The sequence below is a fragment of the Phaenicophaeus curvirostris genome, chromosome 17 (assembly GCF_032191515.1).
Source record: "Phaenicophaeus curvirostris isolate KB17595 chromosome 17, BPBGC_Pcur_1.0, whole genome shotgun sequence".
NCBI classification, from domain to species: Eukaryota; Metazoa; Chordata; class Aves; order Cuculiformes; family Cuculidae; genus Phaenicophaeus; species Phaenicophaeus curvirostris.
This window is the reverse complement of record NC_091408.1, coordinates 8,765,383-8,784,792: the sequence shown is the minus strand read 5'-3', so window position 1 is coordinate 8,784,792 and position 19,410 is coordinate 8,765,383. Positions and strand designations below refer to the sequence as shown.

The following is a 19,410-nucleotide window of genomic DNA, read 5'->3' as shown; positions in this document are numbered from 1 at the left end:
CCCCTCAACGTCCAAGCTACACACGCGAGTCCAGCGCGATGCAGGACTGGGGCACTGTGTGTACTACACTACCACTTTTGCTGTGGTAATCACATCAATCGGATTACTGGATGGTTAACCTGTGGTCATGGATGAGCCTGAACAGGATCCTCCACCATTCAGAAATCCGTTGCTACACACATGGTGCGTCTGTCCAGGTTAGGACTGTTGTTGGGTTGGCTGAAGCGGAACAGCTCCTGCTCAAAACGTAACTGAGATATGTTCTGTCAGTGGCAATGGGGGTCCCATTAGCTCACTGGCAGCCAAGGGATAACCTGGTGAAATTTGCACTGATTTTACCTACTAAAACTCTTAGGCAGACCCCTCAGAGAACTAGTTCATTTTGCTGTGACGTTCACGCAGCAGCAGGGACACAGTAAATGCATTGACTTTCTATTCCTTTCTACTCTTTCATATAAGTGTAGGTGCATTATTGTGAGAAAGTAGTATGTAAGCTGCTAGCTGTGCCTCATCACTCAAGGATGTCTGCTGTAAAACAACGCTGTGGAGCTTCTGTGAAGGCTGCAGAAGCAGTTGCTCACTGGTCAGGTTGAGCCTCAGCCACCAAGAGAAAGACTTCACTGCAGGTTTCCTAAGCCTGACAGGCAGCCAGGCCTGTGCTGGCAATTAAAGTGTGGATTTCATAGATGGAAGTGCTACCTTGGGAAGGAATAAACATATAGGGAACTTAGTGCAGTAATGGTTTGAGAAATGTGATGGACTGTGAAGACAAACATGAATTTGGAAGTAGCATGGGAGGGTTTCGTGAATACCTGTTTCTTCTGCACTTTTCGCCTAACAGTGTGTCTGTCAAGTACAGGTCTGCCCTCTGTTTCTCTGCCACCTTCCTGACAGCAAACTAAGCTTTGTCTTTTTATATTCGGCATGTGTGTTAAGACCTCTTTTGGAAAAGGATTTCTCCCTAAACTAAATTCCTAAACAGAACATGGAGAGACACAATGACAGCCTCTCGGTACATGTGTCACAGAAAGGGAAGCAGAAAGCCTATTGTGGAAATGGGTGCGCACCTCTTGCTATCGTGATGTGCCAGTGCATCTCCTGCCCCACTGTCTTTCATTTCAGTTTGTGTTTTAGTAGGTTTTCTGTTAGGAGTTTGTGGGATATTGAGCAAAAGTCAAATGCACCTTGGATGTCGTCACTAAAAGCTACTGAATGTAAAACTCTTTTTATTACCTAGGAAAAAATACTTGCTTGAAAGTACAATAGTTGCCTTTAAACAATCTTCATAGGCATTAATGAGCTTGGCTCTGTATTCAGACACTGCTCATCTTCTGCCAAAGGTTTAAGGAAAGACAGAATGCTCAACTGCAGAAAGTCTGCCCCTAAACAGGAGGATCGAGAGTCTGTAAGGACGCATTGGGCTTTTGACAGATGCAGCTGTTTTTGCAGGGGAACCCAGAAACTGGTTTTGCTGGGATTTGGGTTTTTTTTGACTTCTTTCTTTTTTTAATTTGAGTTTATTTAATGCAGTAAAGGATTTCAGTTGAGAAAACAATGAAAGCTTAAGAAATTCAGGATGCTTGTTTTCCTTTTCTAAGCTGGTGAATAAGAACTAGTGACAATGGATGGCAAATATCTGGTAGCTCTAGATTTGAAGGACAAAGTAATGAAAATTCAGTTTTAAGTCATCCTCTACAGCTCAGTTCTCTGTATTAAAGAGCTTGTTTTAGATGTTAAACATCTTTGTACTTAAATATTTACTATGCTTCCTAAGAAAATGGAATCAGAAAATTCTCAGTGCAGGGTTTTTGAATTTTCAGGCAGCACGATTCAAATGAGAAAATAAAATATCTTGTGGAAGTCATTGGCTGTTTATTAAAATAATAAAAGGAGGAAAAATGTCAGCTGGATAAATACCTGTAAAATAGAATACATGTTTCAACTGGAGATAGGGCAGCTCTCTGGTTAGCAAAATAACACCAAATCGAGAGCAGACTGCGTTTAGTTGCAAATCAATATGGCTTAGAGTTAGCAGTCACTGATTGTCCCTTACAAAAATAACTAGAGTGTAAATGTAAAACGCAATTTAAATTGGTTGCTTTAAATGACTTTGATTTAAATCCACCCTTCCTCTACCACTGGATGCTGTCTGAATAAATGAATAAGTAAAAGCACATTCAGCCTGCTGGAATGGCATTGCCATGGCTTGTCCTGGATGTGCTACGATTTTATACACGGATGAAGGGAACTCCCTCTGTGAGTTCACATATTAAGTCACTACTGTGACACTTGGTCCCTTTTCTTTCTCTCCTCTTCTTCTGCCTCTCACTTCCATCGCCTTTTCCCAAAATTTAAATGGGTGAGTTTGGAATTTGTCATGTTTTACACACTTCTCAAGGTGCGTGAGCTACTCTGAAGAGCCTCCTGTTTGCCTGTCTTCTCTGTTTGGTATGAACTGAAAGAGAGCCCTCAAGAGGTTTTTCTTATTTTACTCCTGATCACATGGTTGGTACCGTAACTTCAAAAATTAAAATTAATTATGACCTTAGAGGCAAGCAGTCCAGCAGTGAAATAGCTTGTAATTTATTTGAACTCTGAAATTCCATGGGTTAAAATTGTGTAAAACTTTTCAATAATTTGTTTATATATTATTTTAAGAAAAAAAATCACCTTAATTATGAGTCTGGTTCCTCAATAAACCAGGATAGCTATCTGGTTAATCACTGCTATGCACTAGATCACTAATTTTCTCCTTAACAACAGTAGGATTTTTGCCATTTCCCCCCATAAAACTTGCTCAATTATTTAATGAATGCATTTGGTTTACAGGGATGCTGTCGAGGGTTTTATGCCCCAAGACCGGCACAGCACAAAAGAGCTGTAGGTTGGTGGAGAACCTCTGTTGAGGTAAATGCTTGCAAGTACTGACAAGAGTGGGAGTTGAGCACTTGGATGGAGGCCTGCAGAGAGGCTCACGGACAGCTCTGTTCCCAGCTACTCCTGCTTGAAACGAGTGATTTCGTTTTGCTCTCACTGAGAAATTCAGACCAGATCTTCAAAGAGAACACGTATGCTGCTGTCTCCCTATGGGAACACACAGCTCCATCTGGTTGCTTATACAAAGACCTGGTTTTCTCAAAGCCTGAACATTTTGTGTGTGGAAAAATGAAGTGAATGTTTGCACTTCTATCCTAAATGTGGGGATTTTCTTCAATAGCTTCTTAAACAAGTGTTTCTGCGTTAGATGCATCACTAAGTATGAAGGTTTCTGGAAGTGCACCTTGTTAGGAAATACACCTGGGCCTCTGCTTGCCTGCTGGGGTCACAGACCTGCTCCTGTGATTTGGTTTCACATTGCTCAAGAAGGATGTGGCAGCGTACTTGAAGATCTCGTGACAAAGGTGTGAAGTTAGGGGCTTTTATCAGGCTGGCTGCTAACTGGCCAGGAAGTTCCTAACACTGTGGCTGCCAGAGCTTAAACATAGTGTAAAGATGCTAAATCTTGGTTATGGGAAACTACTCAACTTTTAAACTCCTGGTATCTGAGAACATAGGGTGGCATTTGCAACAGATGTTTGCCTGGGAATCTAAGACCCAGTGTAATAATGGTTGGTTAAAGAGTAATGAGTTCACCTGGTGGTTAAGGCTGATTTTTATGGGTATGGACTTGAGACCTCCTGAAAATGAGAAATGCCAGTAGTAAGAAGCGTACGTGTTTCTAAGGATTTAAGGATTTGAGGGTCCTGATCAATTGTTTGAGAATGAAGTATTATGGAGTGGCTGTATTCTGGGTTCAGCTGAACAGAGAGGGGCAGTGAGATGAATGGATACCTGGGATGTAGACTATGTGAGAATATCCCTTTGCTACTAACCTGCGCTGGACTAACGAGTCGGGTTCATTGCAGCAGCTGTATCACCCAGCCCCCACGGGATTATAAAGCAGAGGTGGACCGAAAAAGTTCTACCTATGCCACTTCAGAAGAACATTTAGCTTGGCAGTGCCTTCATCCCTGACACTGTTCATGATGCCTGGGGCCATTTACCACAGGGATGAGCAGACAAACCTGATGTGTGCTCAAACCTGGAAATCTGAATTAATTAACCTGTGGAATAACTTATGGATGTGGTAGATTCCTCATAAATTAGACTTTTCATCAAGACTGGTGTGTGCATTCTTGCTCATGCACTCTCTCTCCTAAAAGCTGTTGCCTGAATGCAAAAATCGCTTGCTGGAAAATGACGGCACTTGTGCTGTTAAGGAGGAATCGGAAGGCAAGATCCTACAGGGCTCTGTGGTCCTCCACCTCTGAGCCCATGTGTGCTGGTCAGCAGCTTCTCACACCCATCAGCGCTCTGGCTCCCTGTTAAGTACTACAAGGTGCTTTTCATGTGTTGGGTGGCATGAGGGCAGTTCTTATTTGTGTTGAAGAACACCTTTGTACTGTGATGCAGAGCTACAGCTCAACCAAGTAGCTCTTCTCTTTGTATTATCTGTGCCAGGCACAAAGGTATGACACAGAAAATGCCATTAACACATTTGCTGCCCTAAAAATTTTCTTGTTGGCTCTTTCAGCTGCTTGGGCCAGCAGCTAGCGCTCTCCAAGGCTTCGTGAAGACTTAGGCTGAAATTGCCAAGGGGTGTCTTTTCCTGCAGTGACTTAGGGATGGATGAGGCTCGCTGTCCTTTGTCCTTCCTTCATCCTGCACCAGCCCTATCTGCCTTGTGCCCTGTCAGCATTTTCTGCTTGGGAATGGCTGCGTGGACTTTGTTCTGTTAAGTGGGCATCTTTGTTTTATTTAAAAGACATCTTCACCGTGTCTCTTTGGCATAAATGAGTTCAGTATTTGCAGGTATTATGTGCTTCCCCTGGTTCCTGCTCTGGGAGGAGGTCTGTTGCTTGCCCCTGTGCTCAGCCCCCAGAGCACAAATGCTGCGGAGCTCCAGAAAGTCACGTGGCGAGGGGCTCGGCAGGCTGCGGAGAGCAGCTCCCGGCCGAGGAGTCACAGGATACTGCTGGGGAGCCACAGCTGGTCTGCTCGGGCACTAACATAATCCTGCCGGACTGTGTCCATGAGACACAAGTGTGACACGCGAGGTATTTAGAGAGACACACCTGTTCTAGGCACAGGCCCAGGCATCGCATGTCTTGGAAGTGGAGGGGTTTGGGGGAGCAGAAAGCCTCTGGGTCTCACCCACAGGACAGCTTTGCTTTCTTCTTTCTCCTCAGTTCCCCATTATTTTAGAATTCCCCGATGTCTGCAGTCCTGTGCCCTGTCAGCACCGGGCTGTTTCCACGACCGTGCTGGTGTTTGCATCTGAACTTTCTTCCCCTTAGTGTGTGATTAGCAGGAGGGAGCAGCTTCTGGGCTGAGTGATGGTTTGGGTGTAACTACTCCTGAGAAAGGGCAGGGAATTCAGAGAATGTCATCTATGTGTGGGTTTGGTTTTGCAGTCCTTTAGATAATTTAGATTTTATGTTGCATTTACCTGGATTTTTGTTGTAAGGCCTCTGTCTTGCAATTTGGGGCAGTAAGTGGTATCCTCTCACCAAATTTCATGCGAAAGTATTATGTCCTTTTGGTCTGAAATCTCTGAGCGTCTTTCCCTCTCTTCTTCTCCTCTGCCCCCCATCTCTAAACCTGTGAAATGGCTAGAGAACGAACAGCGAGCGAACACAGAATAAATCTCATGGTTGCATAGTATAAAGAAATTAACTCACTCAGATTTTTATCTGTTAAGGTAATCTGACACTTGTTTGGCAGAAGACAGTGGGGTTTTTTTTGCCACTGAAAAAGGGATGTATTAAGATAGAGGAAAAAATCACAGGATCTGTCATACAACTTGATTCCATCCATTTTGTCTTCAAGTAGAATGGAAATTTTCTCTCAACCCTCCTTTTTCATATGCCTTTTTTGATGTTAATGTGGAATCTTCTAGTTTGCCTTGGCTCACTCCACATGCCCCTTCTTCCCATGGATTCCTGCTTTTGGTGAAGTTTTAAGTTCTTGTTGGTTTGGGACAGCTACCAGGACGGGGGCCAAGGCTTCTCCTGTACCTGACAGATTGTGTGGAAACAGCAGCAACTGGGCGTCTTTCCCTCCCATCTTTATTTTAAGTAGAATTTGCCAATATACATCCAGTATGCTGATTATTTGAAGAACTAACAATGGCTGGTGGAAATAAGGAGGAGAGAGGGTGGGAGGCATGTTTTAATCTAGTACCTGGTTAGTTGGGTCAGTTTGGTATTTAGGGAGAAGGTTGTTATTATTCCCTTCTATAACAGCTCTGAATTTTGAGTGGGGTGGACTGGAATAACCAGACCCTGAGGGTCAACACGTTCTCTTTCTCAGAAATGAAATGTTGTTGGCAGGGAAGGAGATCCTGGGAACGGAGACTCCTCGGCTCCAGCCTCACCAGGGCCTTTGGGGTAGGCTCGCTGTGAGGTCACTGACCCTTATGGCAAAGGGATATAAATCTGAATCTTGTTAATCCTAAACTGTAAGATGGCAGCAGTCGCGTGCTTGGGGGAGAAGAGGTGCTGACCAGAACCCACCGTCCCCTTCAGACGCTGGATGCTGTGTTCACAGCCCCAAAGCCTCAAATCATTTCCATTCCTTGTGGGCAGACACATTTTTGTACATATGAATGTGAAAGGATCTTTGATTATGTTCCTAAGCAGCAGAACATTCATTGTAAGGGAAGCATCACTCTCACCCAGCTGTGGTGCCTCCCAGGCTTTGTGTCGCTGACATCACAGCTATTTGCTGCTCAGACACAACCTAAGGTAGACTTGGTCCCACTCTCTGTGCTAGCTGGTAGTGGTGGGTTTTCTCCTGCCCCTGTCCCTACTGTAGTCTCCCAAAGCTATTGATTTCCAAGCAAAACCTGAAGGGATTCATTCTTGGAGTTATCTGGGGGGGGGGCTAGGGAGTTGGTTTGGTTTAGTGAGGTTTTTTGTTCCTTAACTGCACCCTGCAAAATGTCCTGGCTGAGTTGTTTCCAAATACTGGCATCTCTAGGGAAGGGGTTATAAATTGCTAATTTAAAGCCTGCCACAGCATAATTAACTAGCCAGTTTGATGTAAATGGCTTAATGGGGCTTTACTAGCCCCTTTGAACTTAAAGTAGCACTAAAAAGTAAACTGTAAATACCTTCAAGGAAAGCACTGGCATGTTGAGTGTGGGGCTGCTTGGTGGTAAGGAGCAAGACCTGCAGGAATCCTGTGGCCTGTGTGACAGCAAACATGTTGGGGGCTGAGGGGACCAACCAGGCACCCCTTGGGGACAGCTATGTCACTACCCTTGTTCTCAGGAAGCACATAAAACTCTGATATATCAGGCTTTCAAACCTGCCCTGCCTGCTTCGGAAAATTTAAATCACTGCCTCAGTTTAAATGCAACTGTAATGAATTTCATCAGGATTGAAGGCAAAAAAAAAAAAACAAACCCCTGAGGGGGAGGCAGCCACTAGAGTCCACCCTAATCTTCCTGGAGTTGTATTTCCATTAAGGTCTTTTGGCAAGTCCAGGCAGAAACACGTTATTACACTTCATTTCAGAAGACCTCGCTACCCACTGAATGTGCCGAGAGGACATACTGTAGCCCTGCCGCAGATTCCTGTTTCTGCTCTGTTTTGGGGACTCTGGGGAGAACCTCCAAACTTTCATTCTTGCTGGGCTGTCACAGAATTCCAAGGGAGGAAGTCAACAAGTATTAAGCATCTAGAAATGAAGATCATTACGAAGTAGAAGCTTCTAGTGTAGTTAGGCATTGATCTCGCTGCTAACTATGCAATCTGGGGTGTCAGAGAGGAGAATTTCAGGCCCAAAGGCAGGCAGGAGTAATCCCTTCTGTCCCTCTATGGGAGAGAAGCTCTTCCTGGTTTGGGTGCTGCTCCTCTTCATCTTCTCGTTGCACATGCACCACAGAATTTGCAAGAACTTGAACTTTCTCTCTTGGTTGTTCTTCTGTCTCACCACCATCTTTCACCCACTCCCAGCAACCTTCTTGGATACTGGAGGAAGGTTTGGAGTTTGCAGCATAATCCTCAGTTACAATGGTGACGTCTGATCCCTGGGATTTGGCTTTACAGCCGGCTGTGCCGATGAGTGTTCCAGGCCCTCAGCCGTGCATCCCTGCCTGCTTTGTTGTGCTGCCCTGGAGACAACGAGGCTGCCAGGCTGGGCCAGAGCAGGGCTGATGCAGGGCAAGAGCTGACCGGGAGATGGGCCTGACTTGGATGGGCTAATCCAGATCATGGTGCCTCATCATCTGTCATGATGGATCTATTTCTCTGTGGCTGGTTATTTTTCTTTTTAGCTAGGAAAACAACAGGCAATAATGTATACTGGCAATGTCAATTCTGGCTTTAAAAAAGGAAATATCACAGCACTGAAGTCTGCTGTAGAGGGCAATGCTGCAGAAGTGTCACATCTTATTTTATTATAAAACTCGTGTCTGACAGAGGGTTCCATCCTACACTCCACTTGTTCAGGTGTCTCTGGGCCTGTTGCGTGCAAAGATCAAAAAGCCTGATGGTGGCCTTGGGAAGCAGAGGTAACACCGTGGCTCTTTGCTCTGACGTGCTGACGGGAGGAGCTGGCACCGTGGCACTGCCTGCCTGCTGTCTGTGGGCGGGAGCACAGTGCAGGATTAATTTGGGGTTGATAGTGCTGGCAGATCTGTCAGCAGAGCGTGGCCAGCTGCCTGGGCTGTGCTGTAGCTGTTGATCCTTCACTCTGAGGAGCGCTAACCCAGGTCACATATTTGAAAATATTAAAAAGGCTTGTGCTGTTAGAGAGAGATACTTGCAAGCAAAAGACTTCTGTATACGTGCGGTGCTGATGCTGGAGACTCCCTTCAAGGAATGCTGGAACACCTTAGTATGCCAGCTTTGATATCTTGGCATCTGACTGGGAAATGCAAATAGTCAGTCTTAATCCATCATTCCCACATGCTGACATGTATCTGAGGAGAACTTGTGTGAATGCTGTTGTTATGCCCGTATAATTCTAGCTCCTCCTTTTCTAACCAGCACCACCCAACCATGCGTCCAGCTGAGTGCGATGTCTTCAAGGCCTTTTAGGTCAGATCTTCGGGATTTGTTTCCCTCATGGGGAGGTAGAAGGGCATTAGCATGCATGTGCAGCAGAGGAATGAACCCTGTGTTTGGAGGGAGTGGTGTTTTTATGAGGTTTTTCTCTTTCTACTCTCCCCCAACACACCCTCTGCGGGTTTTTAGATTCTTCACTAAGTTCTATTAATAATATGATCAATTAAAACTGAAATGAACGCAAAAAGCTTTTTCACGCTCCCCAGGAAAATAAAAAGAAAAAAGTGGGTGGTAAAAATAATCTGTTCTTACAGATGAGAGATGGTCAAGTTGGGGCTCCTTTCTGAAGTTCTAGTGTGCTTTACGTATCTTCTAATAGCCATGCTTTTGTCTTTTATAATTAAACTTTTATACAAATAATAATAAGTATGTATGAAGGAAGCTGGCAGGTCTAAGAATTTCACTTGTGCTGCTCACCCCACTGAAAGAATCAACCTCAGCATGAGTTTTGGGCACCTTAGTAAGTACCAACAGAGCAGTCAGTCCTGGCTGAAGCTCTGCATCTCTCTCAGGGGCTCAGCCTGGTTGCGGGTCGGGGGAAGCAGTCACATTTGCAAGAGCTTATTTTCTAAGCAGTACCACTGTTTGTTATGGATATGTCTTTAACTCCCACCTGGCCCCCACCCAATAATCTTCCCTTCCAACACACCTTTTGTTTTGAAACCCACTAAACCTGACACCCAGATTTGAGTTGTCAAAATAAGGGGGAAAATGTGAGCAGTAAACCCTGGCCCAGCACTCTCGTTGGCTGCCGTTGGAGAAAGAGGAAATTACACCCAACAGAGCTTTCCCGACCTTTTCTCTGTTTTTAGAAACTGGAAAAATTTCATCAGCACTTTTTTCTGGGCTATTGCAAATAATAGAAAGTTGTGTGAAAATTAGAACATAATGAAGACAAATCTTAGAGTGGTTGTCTGCTGCAGGGCTTGATGGCATTTGCGGAATTGCCTCCTGCTTAGAGAGCAGCTGGGAAATCCAAGTCTTTTCCCAACATGTCAAAACCCACTTTTTCAAAGGATGCAGTAGCTGTGCCAAAGCACCTTGCCTATTTGTAAGCAAATGCATACGCTCGGGACTGTTTCTGCCTGGGCCAGCATTCTCCCATGCAGCTGGCTGTGTTACATCAGTTTGATGAATTACTATATACTTTTTAATTCTTCTGCAGGCGGGTCCCTGCGATTTCTTGCCTGCACAAGATTAAACGGGCTGTTACATTACCTACCCTGCAATAAGACTTTAATTGTCTGGAATGAGTCTGTGTGTGCAATGACTGGTCCTGGAAGGGTCTGGGGATTTGGGGTTATTGTCAGGCTTCTTACACTGGGGTAGCAGAGAAAGAAGGTGTGCAAATAGCGTCTGTGATGGAGGGTACTTTATGATAAGAAGGATGCCACTCTATGCCAATTATTCAGGTTCTTTACAGAAGTTAACTGTTGTTTGGGTTTGGATTTTGGGGTGGTTTTCCTGCTGTTAAAACATATTCTTTGAGTGAGGTGCCTGCCAAGAAAATGCATGGAGAAGGGAATGGATCAACCCTAGATAGACTCACTTGATGCATCAGAGAAAGCTGGATGGCATCAGACCATCACTATGACTGATGAGGCTTATCTCTTCTCAGGTTCCCAAGCCTGAGGACGTGCGTGCTTTCGAGCACCTGCACTGTGGCATAGCCATGCTACAATTTATTCATCCCTTCTCTGTGACAGAACCGTGTGTGGCTGAATAATGTGCAGCCAAGGGCCGCGGGGCGAAAGCAGCTGAATACTCGATACAGGTGTTTGGGAATTCACAATGCTGAGCGAGAGAATTTAGTCCAAACATATCCTCACTAAATGTACTTTTTGCATCCTCTGGGAGTCTCTGGATGCTGCTATATTAGTGGGCTCTGCTGGAAGCAGTGAGGATAGAAGTATTGCCTTTTTTTTCCTTCTAGCCCACGGTGCAGCATCCATGTCTGTGGTGGCTGTTGCAGTAGTTTGTACGTGTATTACTTCATTGGCCAGATTCTGATCCTACTCATGTAGCTATAAAGCTGCTGAGTTGTTTCATTCGTGTAACAGAGAGTTCAGTCTCTCCAGGTGCTTTGTTTTTTTCTGTTTTAGGTCTGTTTGTTGTTTGGGTTTTTTTTTTTCTTTAACCACTCTGCTTGCTGAGAGGGGAGAGCTCTGTGGGAACTGATCCAGCAAACTTTTAAAATAGCCTTTCTTTTAGTGTGTGTCTTTTTACTCTTGCTCAAGCTTTTAAATAGGTGAATTGTCTCTGTGAATTCTCATCTGAGTGCCTATGAAACCTGCCAGCCAAGCCTGAATCTTGCAGGAGGTGCGGCTGCATTTGTGTTCTCAGGGCTCTCGGCACAGACACCTGGTACACCTGGGTTTCCTGCTAGTTTCAGTGCTGTCACAACTTCACCCCACATGCCTGTTTCTCTGGTACCTCCTGTTTTTCCCAAGGTTATCTTCTATAAATAGAATCTGTTCCAGCTTTTCACTGCCCCACACCCTTTTGAAGAGAATGATTACCAATGCGATGGTTTTAATAGTGCCGAAAAGAGGAGGGTGGTCCATTCTGTTGTGCTCTTTGAGGTTTTTTTTCTGACAGGGAATAAATGCACAAATTGCTTAGCCATTTCCTTACGTGCCAAATGTAAAGTGAGTAGCTTTTGAAATACTTGAGTATTGAAACATTTGATAAACCATAGGTTCTCTGAAGAATGAAATTGTAATAGCTTTGACACCCCCAGAATTCCATGCAGAGGTCTCGATCGGAGTATGAAAGCCAATAATTTCCTTAGTTGTTGTTAGGCTGGTGAAGGTAACCATGGTATCTGGTGGTCGCCTGTCCAGAAACCAAAACCCTGCTCAACCCAGGCTCGCAGAGATGCTTTGGGTGATGCAGCGATCTGTCAGCACATGATACAGCAGCCACAAGACACAAACATTTACAGCATTTTTAAACCAGAAAAGCTGCTCTAAAGTTAAAAAATAACTCAGTGGAAGATGTAAGGGTTTGAGGTGACGATGCTGACTTTACTGTCCTTTAAACTGTGCCTGCAGCAGCCCAGAGCTTAATGTCGTATGAACCAAGAGAGAGGAGGTGTCTCTATAGGCTACACGATGCAGCTGGTGAGCGACTGCTCAGATAGCAGGAGCCTATCTGTGCCTACAGACACAAATGCTGCGTAAAGGAACCCTTGCTGGCACAATGACATGCGCTGGCAAATCGGAATGTATGTGGTGGAAGGAGATGAATCTACGACAGCTCTTTAAAATCACCCTTGTCATGATCACCTCATGATAAAACATTAATTTCTCCAGTGTAAATAAAAGCATAGCACATTTCCCAAATAATCTCCTAAACCACAAACAGATTGGTGTAGAAGAGTAAACCGAGATGGAACAACCCATCAGCCTACAGCATCCCTGCGCGGAGCTCAGAGCGAAAAGGGAACGGCGGCACTGCTTCAGATTTTACAGCCACCCCTTTGCCCAACTTTTAACAGTTATTTATTGCCACTAATACCATGCTTTGCAAACTTATACAGTGCTTTATGAAGTAAGATATGTTTCCTATTTTAAAGATCTTATAATCTTGTGGGCTGATAAGGGCTACAGATTATCCCCTTGGATGTTCATAAATAGCATTAGCACCAAGAGTTTTATTAGTGCTGGGTCCTTTCAAGCCTGTGGCTCTTTCTTTTTCTTAACAATGCTTTTCTAGTCAAGTGCCGAAAGGATTTCGACACCTTGATCCTCGAGGCTGGAGCATTGTGGGCACCCTTTTGTTCTGCTTGTAGTGAAAGAGCAGAACGAAAGCGGAGCCCCCATGCAGTGGCTGTTGCTCTGCATGGTGTTAACCCACCTCCTTCGCTTGCTTCTCTCTCTCCCCGAGACTAGAAATCTGGAGTTGGGGTGATGGCAGCAGAGAGCAAGCTTGGGAGGTTGTGTGTGTTTTAAATAAACAAACAATGGAGCAGCAACTCCAACAAATTGTGCATGGTGCTAATTTGTTACAGTGCTGTCTTGCCTTCTGGCAGTGTTGATTTAGGAGAAGCTGAACAGCCTGGAACAGATGCAGGGAGCCGCTTGTTCTTTCCCTCTGGGGTGTGTATGGTTCAGTATAAAATACTTCTGGGGGTCCTATGCTGAGGAGCTTTCAGATTACAGGGGAAAGCATGTGCACAGGCTACCAATCCCCTTGTCCAAACCAAGTCCTGGCCAAAAGTACCTTCCCCTCTGCCTTGCTCTTTCCCTTCCATTTTTTTTAAATGGAAAGATGTTTTAAGTCTTGACTCATGACAAGGGCCTATAATTTGTGTGTTTTGAGGACTGCCAGAAAATCCCTGACCTTGACAGGAATAGCGTGTGGGGAAGGAAAGGAAGAATATCCTGTGCTTTGGATTGTAGCGAATTTTTCAACACTCCATGACCTTGCTGGGCTGCCTTTCAGAATGTGCCTGGGGCTGTAATACCCAGCACCGAGAAACTGCCTGACAGGGAAGGCTGGCCAAATGGGCAGGAGACATCTGCAGCCCTGCTGCACGACAAGGCTGGCAGGATGGGAAGCATGCTGAGAAGAGATGGATTTTGGGAGCATATGTAGAGTGACCTCCTTGCAGCCCATGAGCCGAGTTTAAAGAAAGTCTGAAGTGTCAGGTGAATAAAACAGGAAAATAAAAAAGTCAAAATGAGACATGAGTGAGGAGAGGCAGCCAAGGAAATGAAGAATTTTGAAAATGAGGAAACCCTGCTTTCCCCTTAGGTTATCATCAGCTTGGATAGATTCAGATGCAATACAGACTGTTTGTGAAACTTTGAGACTGTCAGGCCTTCTGCTTTTACAAGTAATAATGGCTTTCTGGCATCTTCTCATTTGCCAAACTCAGAGGTGCAGAAACACTTCTTGGTGATTGCAAAGAACTAAACCAATGAGGGTTCAGGGACATCAGTTCAGCATCCGATTTGGTGGGACGTTTGGCATGCAGGTCAGTCTTGATACTGCCAGGACCAACTCGTAGACACTGGTTTGCTTGAAAGACTTCACCAAAGTGAAGCTTAGAGAGAAAGATTTCTCTGGGAAGTACAGGCCTGAGTACATGGCCAGTTTGTAGAGGGGAAAAAAAGAACAAAGTAGTGGATAAAGGTGCTGTGTTTAAGGCATTGTTTATTTATATTAAGGAGAACTGTTGCTGCTGTGAAATAAGGGAATGAGATTTGGTGTTGTAGAAGAAAATGAGACAACAAAGGTTGTTTCTGTACTCACTGGTATCTGGCACGTGGTAAGAGAGAGGACTTTTGGTCCAAGGCTGTTAGTGTCCTTCCTGCACCCCTCAACTTGCAGTGGGGGTTAACTATTGCAACAAGTCCATGACATGAGCAGCATTCGGTATGCAGATGCTCCTGTACAGACTGCTTTTCTCTGCAGAAAAGCTTTCCGAGTCCACACAAGAAATAAAAATACGCAGGCCAGTTGGGAGGCCTTGTTTGTCCTAACAAACCCTGTAACTGAGGGGTCTGAGTCACAGACACTAGTGGATTTACCACTCCTAGCTGTCTCTGGCTCATCCCTGTCCTGGATATCCCTGCCCAGTTGCAGGGACAGCTAAAAAGGACACACGTTTACTCCTGTATTGCTGCATTTCACAACCCAGTATCAGCTCGTACCTGTGGGGACTTGGAGCTCTAAAGCAGGGCTGTGCCCTGGAAGGTGCTGTGAGCAGTCTTGGTTGGAAAAGGCTCAGGATGTTCCTTCCTCTCCACGAGCTGTGCGCTCTGGCCCCCAGAGCAATGCTCAGCGTGATGCTGCCACCCCCTGCACCCCTGCTGCCTGAAGGACACGGCCCAAGCTTTGGGGACCAGAAGCATCTTCTCACTCCCTGTAATTCATAGGGCTGTTGATTGTGCCTAGCACTTTCTAGGATTAACTGGGAGGTAGCAACAATCCCTTAGTCATGTCCTAAATTCTTGCATTGTAAAGGGAGAATTCTGTACATCAAGGCTCAAAGGTAGCTGGGAAACAGGGATTTTGCATACCAAAGGGGCCATAACAGGTGGATGAGTAGAGGGTATCCTTCCTCCTCTGTGAGCTGAGCGATTCCATTGAATAGGTGGGTATTTTAGTGCAATAAGGAGTCATTAGATTAGCATGGGACATCAGAGCTGCCAGCTGCTGCAGGGCTGCAGAAGAGCCCAACATCCATTGCTACTCACAAGCTTCTGAGGCTTTGTTTGGTTTGTGCCACTGCTGTGTTCCTGAGATCAACTGTGCTCTGCAGATAATGCAGGAATTTTTAGTGCCTGGCTCCACTTGACAAGATCTGCGATGTCCATGCCTCTCCTCTTCTCCTCCTACTACAGGGTTTGGGCAGTCTTAGGCTCCTTCATGTCAGCAGCGAAGATAAGTGTATAATGTGCAAGGGCTCTGTTTAGGAATTGGCAGGAAGCTTCATTTCTGACTGCAATGCGATGTTCTAACAGTAGGAAACACCTTTGTTTTAAGCAGTTCTCTGCTAATCTCTGCCCCAGAGGGGAAATACAGCTATGGAGATGGGATTCTTGCTTCACAGTAGCAAGAAGCAAATTCCTGTAATCTGGGTGTAAATCTGCATTTGAGCTGCTGTCCAAGAAATACTTCTATGCAGGGTTCAGCCTTTCTTAAGCTGAGTGTTGCTGGTATTGCTGAGTGCTTTGCAGAGTCCTGAAGCTGGCAGAGGCAGCCAGTAGGATGCTGCCGTATGCTGTGATCCTTTGGAGTGGAGGAGCTCCAAATCCCTGGGGCTTTGGCCCCTTGTGCTTGTAGTCGCATGCTATTTAAATGTGGCTTGGGCTGTTCCTGCTGGCAGTGATCCCTTCAGATTCGTTCAGCAAATGCTCTTGGCTCAGCATAGACCAGGTCAGATGTCCAGGACGAAGGAAGAACTATCTCCTCGCATCCAGTGCCCTTTTCACGAAGATTTTCTATTTCTGTCATCCTTTAAGTTCTCTCTCACTCAACTACATTGATTATTGTAAGTAGTTTTCATTTAGCCTTTACTGATTGTCATTTCAGCCTTAAAAATTATTCTTCTAACTTTTCAAAGGTAAGATTCCTACCTCCAAGCAGCACTGCTGGAGATGTGCAGCCATCAATGTGACAAAAGCTATACATCAGCTTCACATATAAAACTATTTTAAATCCCTGTGAGGCACCAGGCTTGTTTCTGTTCTGATTATTTGTTGGTTTTGGTTTTTTTTTCACTGGGGCAGCATCACCACTTGCAGAGAGGGACCTGTGCTTAGCATCTACCTTTAGACTGTCCTCCTTGATAATCCTGCTGGAGTTTATCGCAGGAATGCTGGGGGAAGGAGGATATGCAGTGCAGAGGATACCCTAGGCTTGACAAGCTGGGTGTTTCTGTGGGATGTGCTTTTTCCCTGACATGGAAAAGGTGCTTTTCCTTTGGGCAGGGAAAGGTGGTATTATAGATCTTAAGTTCTGCGCCTCTCGTACCAGCTGCAGTTCACCATGGATCAACTTCATCTCCAGTCTCCAAGAATGCAGATTAAATTATCAGTGAAGCATCATTGGAAATAGAAGAAATACAGCATTTTCTTTGCCTGTCTTGCACCACAGATGTAAGAAAAGCCAAAGGACCCAACCTGGCTCAATGCCGTAACATCTCTAGATAAGCAGGATTTCAAAGGCTTGGGAAGGGGGACAGGGAAGTGAGGACAACACAGAAAATCTGCATTTAAGTGTTTCTTCCATTTCCTGCCCTGTGTGTGGCAGGAGACCATGAAGTTCTGGCACCAGACTTTCTGTCATAGAGGCATTTCTAAACGGTGTTTTTCACTTGCTGAATTTCTGGGCAGAAGGAAGCTTGTGCAGATCCTGGGATCTGCTGTTCTTGGATATATATGGACTGGTCCCCCTGAAGCTCAGTGCCACTGGGAGTCCTGAATGGAGGTGGCCAGAGTCACCAAGGCCGCCTGCTCTGTTTCTGTTGCAATTCAGCAGCCCTGGGGAGATGGGTGGAGGGGAGGTTATTCTGGTAGTTACATATTTAAGGCAGGTGGCCATTTTAAAATGTACGTTTCAATTTTGATTGCAGTTTTTTAATTGCATTTAACAGCGTCCCTGCTGGTTCTCCATTCTGCATCCGTGCAGCCACGTTCTATTGATGGCCTGTTGTGATTTCAATGGAACATCATGGGATGTACCTGGCACGTCGGGCAGCACTGGATGGAGGTGCCTTTAGCCCAATGTACCTGGCATGGTAAGCGGCAACCAAGTGGTTAATCTGCATTCTACTGCTCATAGTCTCAGCTTGTATAGCAAGGTGTTCCTGCTTTGCTGCAGCCTTGCACTGACTGGAAATCACTTTGCTGTCCTGGTGTTAGTGCTTCCATGCACGCAGGGCCCCTACCCTTCTTGCCCATGGAGATTCCCCTTCCCTGGGCACTTAGCCATGCAGCAGAGGAGGGCCCAGCCATGTCGGGCTCTCCTTGTTATTCTAGAACAGGAAAGAGAAGGGGCTGGGAAATCATCTGACTCTCTTCTCTCCTTTTTGGGCCAGGAGCTGGTAGCAGTTGAGCATGCATTGCCCATGTACCTAATGTCCAAACGCTGCCACAGAGAGGTACCGAACAGGGGCTGGTGTCCATACGCAAAGCTATTCTGTTCCTGCAGGAGTCCCCTGAAAGCTGCTTCAGGGAGACGGGAGGGCAGTTCTGCCTGCCACTAATTGGAATGTAACAAACAAAACGAGAGCCACTTTAAGCTTCCAGTGGTATCCTCTGCGTAATGACCCTCCATTCTCCTTCTCCTTTCCATGTCCACACCTTCAACATCAGCTGCACATCCTGCTCTGTCCTGCATGTTGCTTCCACTCCCTTTCCCAGCTCTGCAGATCTCTCCCCGAGTAACCTGACACGTTGGTCTTACCTGTTTGGAAGTGAGAGAGCGTCCCATGAAAAAAACAAGAACGCTGCTTCTGTTTTCTGCTTGAACCTCCTCACTTTTGCCCCACTGCCAATGATGAAAATGCATGTTCTTGCCTCTGCTTCTAAGTTCTGCTGTTGGCCTGCTCGCAGGGGCTGCGGATAGGGAACCGTTTGGGCTTACGTAGATCCTGTATTCCTCTTTATGCCTCTGCTGCTCTGAAATGTGAATACCTTTAAGAGGCATGGGCTAATGACCTGCCAACTGCAGCTCCTGGGGGGTGGTTAGTGGCCACAAAACCCACTTCCCCAATACCTTGGGAGTCCTGGAAATACGGTCTGCTGGGTGTGGAAAGAGGAAGGTCAGATGAGGCAATGAGCAACAGGAAAGCTCTCTCCCAAGTGGGGTCTTCAAATGCTCTAAAAAAGTTAGTTCATCTGAAACTGAAGGATGCACAAGTCATCTGTTTCAGTTTCACCCACATCCAGCAGCAGCCGGACACAGCATTTTTAATGTCAGAAGTGAATTGGTGGGAGAGAGCAATGTAGGATACGATTAATGTTCTTTTGTCACATTCTTCCCCCTGCTCGCTGCTGCAGTGTCTGTTCAGTGTGGCACAACTGCCTGGGAAGTGGGAGAAATATGTAAGCAGGCCACGATCTATTCCTAGGCCTATGTTAACATGCACAGCAGGCTAACGCTTTAACAGCATCTAATTTGATACATCATATCTAATCTGTTTGTTGGTTTTTATCTGCAGTACTGTTAGTTCACTGTGCAGGTGCTCGGTGTCTAGCCTTCTCATCCATCCACAAATCCTCTACGTGAAATGAGCGATACCTTAGATCTGTTTTTGATTGATTCTTTGCTTCACTGGTGTTGCTTCTTAAAAGGTAAACAATATTCATACGCTGCAATCTATAACTCAGAGATTAAATCAAACAGCATCTCCTGCCAGAGGTTGCTAAGATGACCCATTTAGCATTCATTCAGCAATTACTTTTAGGAAGAGATTTAGTGATCTTAAAAAGACTCAAATCTGTAGTGAATATGTAGATTTTGTACTATTTAAAAGGATGAAGGGATTCCTCTTCTCCTGTTACTTTGGCAATCTAATTTTCTGTGACGTCCAGAGTCTTTGTGGAAACTGAGAGAAAATTAAGATTTTCCTGCTTGTAGCCAGAGCAGCCCAGCTCCAGGAGCAGCCTGTGTTCTGCACAACCTTCCAAGGGATCACAAGGTGCCCCAGGCTGGGCACAGCAGCTCACAGCTCACCAGCTCCTTGGGCAGTGTTGCTTCTGAAGGCGCTATTGGCTCTTAGCTTGCAAAGCTTTCTTTGATGTGTGGCATCTGCTTGCAGCATTACTGTATTCTGTGGTTT

At 45.5% G+C, this 19,410-nt stretch overlaps 1 protein-coding gene across 1 annotated transcript in view; it reads left to right on the top strand.

The window, feature by feature from the left end:
• The window catches only part of HIC2 (HIC ZBTB transcriptional repressor 2), a 74,140-nt gene that overhangs the window by 46,395 nt on the left and 8,335 nt on the right, over nt 1–19,410 (top strand). Inside the window, exons 2-3 of the mRNA XM_069870686.1 lie at nt 17,221–17,364; nt 18,790–18,922. The gene's annotated coding sequence lies outside the window, so the exon portion shown is untranslated. The remainder of the gene's footprint in view (nt 1–17,220; nt 17,365–18,789; nt 18,923–19,410) is intronic.